This window comes from Herpailurus yagouaroundi, unplaced genomic scaffold (assembly GCF_014898765.1).
Source record: "Herpailurus yagouaroundi ecotype Mexico unplaced genomic scaffold, PumYag 569, whole genome shotgun sequence".
Lineage (NCBI taxonomy): Eukaryota > Metazoa > Chordata > Mammalia > Carnivora > Felidae > Herpailurus > Herpailurus yagouaroundi.
Genome location: NW_024412786.1, coordinates 6,070,909 through 6,076,764, shown reverse-complemented (window position 1 = coordinate 6,076,764; position 5,856 = coordinate 6,070,909). Strand labels below are relative to the sequence as shown.

Genomic DNA, 5,856 nt, shown 5'->3' with positions numbered 1-5,856 from the left:
ATGTGTGGATGGGTGGATGGGTGGATGGGTGGATGGATGGACGGATGGACGGATGGACGGATGGATGGATGGACACGTGAATGAGTGGATGGGCAGATGGATGGACAGATGTATGGATGTATGGATGTATGGACAGATGGATGGATGGGTGGATGGATGGATGGATGGATGGATGTGTGAATGAGTGGATGGGTGGATGGGTGGATGGGTGGATGGGTGGATGGATGGATGGATGGATGGACGGATGGATGGATGGACACGTGAATGAGTGGATGGGCGGATGGATGCTAGAGCACAAAGATGCCACAGACCTCAGAGGAGGCGGGGGTCAGGTCAAGCTGCAGGAGGCAGCCTGGAGGACTTGAGGGGCAACACTTAGGAGACAGCCGCAATTTAACGAGCGCTTCCTCCTTCCGGGCACCTTGCTGGCACTTTATGTGCGATGCCTTCCCAGCCTTTGGAGTTAGATGTCTTTCCTCTCCTAGGTCCCTTTTCATCGGAAATGACTATTTTAATGAAAATGGTAAATACGTAGCAGTTGCATTGACATAGCATTCAAAAGGTGGATAAGGACAGGCAGTAAAAAATACACTTCCCCCACTGCTGAATCCCCAGACTGTTGTCGACCTAGTAGGAGCTCAATAAACATGTATGAAAAGAATGACATTTTCCACGTGAAGGAATTAAAGCTCAGCGAGGTTCGGGAACTTGCCCAACACCCCACAGCTCGCTAAATCAACCACATAAGGGTCTGTAATTAAGGTTTGCAGTTGGGTTCCTCTAACTCCAGACCGCTCGGTCGACCCGCGGGGGGCGGGGGGCGGTGGTGGGAAGCAGGGTTGGGAGCATAGGCATAGGCATGGTGGGGGTCGGAGACAAAGGCTCAGAGGCAGCAGAGTCCTGGCACCATCCAGGGACAGAGAGGGGCTTGGCCAGAGCAGAGGGTTGTGTCAGGAAATGGGGCGGAGCTGAAGGTGCCGTCAGAGCCTCGGATGCCAGGCTGAGGAGTGGGCACTGCCCTGCCCGGCTCTAAAGGGCAGTGCTGGGAGCCGGGGCAGAGCCAGACACAGGAAAAAGGCAAATGCAATCTTTTTGGTGTCTGGAAAGCGGGAGGCCCGGGAGACGCTGGAAAGGCCAGTATTTCGGAGCGGGGCGAAGGCAGGAGCTGCTGAGAAATCAGCCAGACACGGACTCGAAGCCTCAGCTGGGGGATGGTCGGAAATGCAGGGTGGGGGTTGCCTGACGAGGTGGGTACGGGTTCTACTCGACATTGAGTGGGGGGAGGGGCAGCGTGCTAGATCATTCTAGAACTGCGTATTAGGAGGGGAAGAGGGGCGGTGCAGGATGCCTGTCATAAAAGGGGACATTGGGATCCTGACGCCTGCTGTGGCCTGGGTGCATCTGGAGGACCTGTGCTGAGAAACAGGCTAGACACGGCGGACGGATCCTGCAGGGTCCACGCACGGGGGTCCCGCGAGCGGTCGGAGTCACAGAGACAGAGAGGAGGATGGTGGGCACCAGGGGCTGGGGGTCTCATGGGACAGAGTCTCGCTTCGGGAAGACAACCTTCTGGGGACGGATGTGCTGACAGCCGCACGACCGTGTGACTGTGCGACACTATGTTGCTGAGCAGCGGGAGTGAAGACGGTTCAGGTGCTGAGTTCTAGGTCATGTGCCTTTTCCCAGAATAGAAACCGGGGGCGTTAGATTCAGAACCACTGATCCTGACCCACAAGCTAGAGCCGGCAGGGGGACGTGGGGAGACTGCGCATTCTGGGGGACGGGACTGTGAAGGAGTGTCTGGCCGAGGGACACCCGGGTGGCTCGGTGGGTTAGGCCTCCGACTTTGTCTCGGGTCACGATCTCACGGCTCGCGGGATCGAGCCCCGCGTCGGGCTCTGTGCTCACAGCGTGGAGTCTGCTTGGGACTCTCGCCTTCCCCTCTCTGCCCCTCCCCCTCTGTCTCTCAAAAATAAATACATAAATAAAAGTCGTAGAACCAAGGTGCGCTCTATCCAAACAGCCCGGGTCCTCCCCCTTCCACCCAAGGAAAGAGTCTATTCCCTGATTCTTGCTCCCTGAGAGGGTTGGGGTAAACCCGGGACCCAGCGCTCACTGCCCCTTGACAGTGAGCCCATTGTGGAATCCGTCCGGCAGAGGGCCCCTCTTTGTCCGTGAGAAAAACCACGAATTTCCTCCCGGGCGTGTGTCGCTAAAGACGGGGACTGATGTGCCAAGACCCAGGGGCTTTCCCGGAGGTGATCTCGCTCTCCTAGCAAGTGTAGACGGGTACCCCACGAGGCGACGCTTCTTGGCTGCGCAGCAAATGCAGTTGTGACGTCTGTCGACGGTCACACTTGGTGGGCGTCAGGTCTTCGTTGGGCTTTTTAAAGAGTGAAAGTTGTTTTTTTTTTTCTTTCTTCCTGCCACGGCTGGTAAGTCAGAGAGAGCAGCTGAGGGGGTGGTCTCAAGCAGGGGGTGCGGAGGACGGAGGGACCGGGGAGGTCGCCGGAGCCACGGCTGTGTTGTACGAGGGTCCTCCGGTTGCCGAAGCAAATGCCCCCGACTGGGTGGCTTAGAGCGACCGAAGCGTGTCGTCTCCCAGTGTGGGGGCCAGAGGTCCTCGAATCAGCGTATCAGCAGGGCTGGCTCCTTCTGGAGGCTCTTGGCGACGATCCGCTCTGTGCTTCTCTCCCAGCTTCTGGCCGGTGTCGAAAATTCTGTGCTTGTAGCTGCCTCGACCCAACCAACCCCTGCCTCTGTCGTCCTGCAATGTTCTCCCCCGTGGGTCTTTCTGTTCAAATTTCTTCTTCTTCTTCTTCTTCTTCTTCTTCTTCTTCTTCTTCAACATTCATTTATTTTTGTGAGAGAGACACAGAGCACAAGCAGGGGAGGGGCAGAGAGAGAGAGAGAGAGGGAGACACAGAATCCGAAGCAGCCTCCAGGCTCCCAGCTGTCAGCACAGAACCCGACACGGGGCTCGAACGCACCAACTACGAGATCATGACCTGAGCCGAGGTCGGACGCTCAACCGACTGAGCCCCCCAGGCACCCCAAATTTCAGCTTCTTATAAGGACACCGGTCACTGGGTGTAGGGTCCACCCTAATCTGGCGTGACCTCATCTTAACTTGGTGACACCGCAAAGACCCCCGTTTCCAGATTCGGTCCCATTTGGAGGTCACGGGGGGGACATGAATTTTTGTGGAACGCCACTCATCCCAGTAGGGGGCTCGTGGAAGGCAGGGACCCCAGGCTAGGGTTCCCTGTCTCCCTGGCCTTTCATGTTCTCCACGATGAGGGGCCAAGAGGGCCGGCCAGGTGGATGTCAGGAACGCTGCCCAGTGGAAGGTTCCCTTCCATGCGAATTCCTAATTCAGCGCTGCTCTGGGGGAGGGGAGGGGAGAGCGAGGCTCTGAAAGGGGCGTGCCTGTGGACAGCCGGCCACACTGCAGGCAGAGACCGAGCATCGGGTCAGCTCACCGGCCTGGGGGGAACGCCCGGCTCCCGTGTGGTGTCCCCGCTGCCTGCCCGGCCTGCACAAAGGCCCTCCGCCCCGTGGACGGCCACCCCAAGAGAACCAACAGGTCTTTGTCTCCTGAGAGCCGGTTCCTGTGGGCTGCGAGCAGGATGCAGCCTGACCAGGGAGGGGTGGGAGGAGAGGGGCAGGTTTCAAGAACAGGCTGATGATAACGGGGCAACGATTGCGTCAGAGATCACTTATCAGGCCCTCGCCACGTTTCAGGTGTTTTCCACCCACAAGCCCTCGGAGGCCAGCACGACGGTACTTTCCCACACGCTCTTCTGGAACCTTCCCACCGCCCCATCCCAGAGCGGATTCTCGTTTCCCTCTCCTCGACTCGGGGCAGGCTGGTGACCCGCACTCGTCTTGAGCCCGAGCCACCCCTGTCGGCCGTTCGTGTGGGGCCGCCGTGTCGGGGGCAAGAAGCCCTCCCTGGGAGCCCTTCCTGAGTCCCGTCCCGAGGGAATCCCGGGACACGGGCACGATCGGAGTTTCAAGCCACCGAGTCTGGGGTGGTGAGTTTGCACCAACAGATCACGGGGTCGTCAGCCCGTTTCTCGGGGGAGGAAGAGGAGGCAAACCTGCCCAGGGCCGCACGGCACACGGACAGGAGAGTCTGAACCCAAAGCCAGTCTGTGGACCTCCAGGCCCGGGCCCCACAGTGCAAACATTTTCTCCATCCGCCCTCGCCCTTCAAGGCGAGTCGGTGGCGTTTCCTGGGCCGGGAAGAAAGCCACTGGAGGCCCTTTCCCGCGGGCACGGGAGGAACGGCCGGGCTCACGTCGGGGACCTGGCTCGGAATCCGGACGTGCACCTGCTGCTGGGGGTCTGGGCCACCTGACCCTCAGCCCGGCTCTCTTGGCACATGTGTGTCTCATGGGGCCCATCCCTGTGTCGGTGCCGTTTCCTGAGCTCCTGCTGAGTGTCGGGCTCCCGCCAGGACCTCGGGAGTCAAAGGTGAAGAGAGTTCCCTGCGCAGGTGAGCCATGCTGACGGGCAGAGGCTCTGGAGCGTCACCGGGTCTCCCCCAGCAGAGCAGACTCCCTGCCCGTCTGGCTCACTGCCTCAGCCCCCTCGCCGGACGCGAAAAAATAACAGCTGACACGTCCTAGGGGCTACGTGGGGGCCGCGCTCTCTTCTCCGCCCTTGGTGTGTGCCGAGTGAGCTAACCCTTCCTGCCCATTTCACAGAGCAGCAGGACTGAGGCAGGGAGAAGCAAGCAACATCGCCCGGGTGTCCCAGGCAGCAGGAGGCAGTCCTGACGGTCTGCTTCTGGAGCCGGTAGCGGGAACCGCAAAGAGCCAGCGCTGGAGAAATGCTTCCACAGTGAATGGCCAGGCGGTTCCAGGCTCCGGGGCGGGGGGGGGGGGGGGGGGGGGGGGGGCGTCGATGGGGCGCCGTGGGAGGCCAGCCCTCACCGCGTCCTGCCAGCTGATGTTAGGTAGCGGTGAGGTAAGGGACCTGGCACTAGCTAGCACTGAGTCACATGGTGGGAAAGTCGGTCCCGTTTCAATTATTGGTCAGCCCTGAATAAACGGAGACAGTCTCGGGCTAACGATGACTAACGCCTTTTTGAACAAAGACGCCCTCGAGGCCAGAGCCTCGAAGGGCAGCCGATGCTGTCAACGATTTTGATTTCGGAATGTTACATTTTCATTGCACTCATTTGTATCGTGTCTGATACTCCAAGTGAGACTGTGTCGTCATTGGTAGTAGGTTCGCGGAAAGCTTCTTTAATCCCTGAATCACACCGGCTTCGGTGAGAGAAGTTTATGTCTCTCAAGCGAATGCAGCCCTGAGATAAAACTCCCAGGGCTGGTGGAGAGGCTCCGCGGCCGTCAGGAGCCCCGGTTCCTTCTGCCTTCTTGCTTTTCCCCCATGGTCCAACACGGCTGCCAGTGTTCCAGCTTTCGTGCTTGCATTCCAGAAGGAAAAAGGAGATGCTGAAGCACACATCCTCCTCCCTCAGGAGGGAACTTGTGGGACACCTGGGTGGCTCAGTTGGTTAAGCGTCCGACTCGACTTCGGCTCAGGTCGTGATCTCACAGTTCGTGAGTTCGAGCCCCAAGTTGGGCTCTGTGCTGACAGCGTGGCGCCTGCTTGGGACTCTCGCTTTCCTTCTCTCTCTGCCCCTCCCCTGCTTGCTCTGTTTCTCTCTCTCTCAAAAGGAATAAATAAATCTTAAAAAAAAAAAAAAAAGAGGAGGGACCTTCCACCGGCCACTCCTGCCCACACGCAGAACTTTGGTGAAGGTCCACACCTCACTGCGAGGTGAGCTGGGACACACGGCTTGGACTCTGGGCAGCCACACGCTCAGCTACAAATCAGGGATCT

The 5,856-nt window shown here is 59.0% G+C and overlaps 1 long non-coding RNA gene across 1 annotated transcript; it reads left to right on the top strand.

Moving 5' to 3' along the window:
* The first annotated feature begins 501 nt into the window (after positions 1-501).
* On the top strand, positions 502-5,077 carry LOC121023870 (uncharacterized). The gene is made up of 2 exons (XR_005787527.1): positions 502-1,247; positions 3,745-5,077. It is a non-coding gene; the product is annotated as an uncharacterized LOC121023870 (long non-coding RNA).
* The last annotated feature ends 779 nt before the right edge of the window (positions 5,078-5,856 follow it).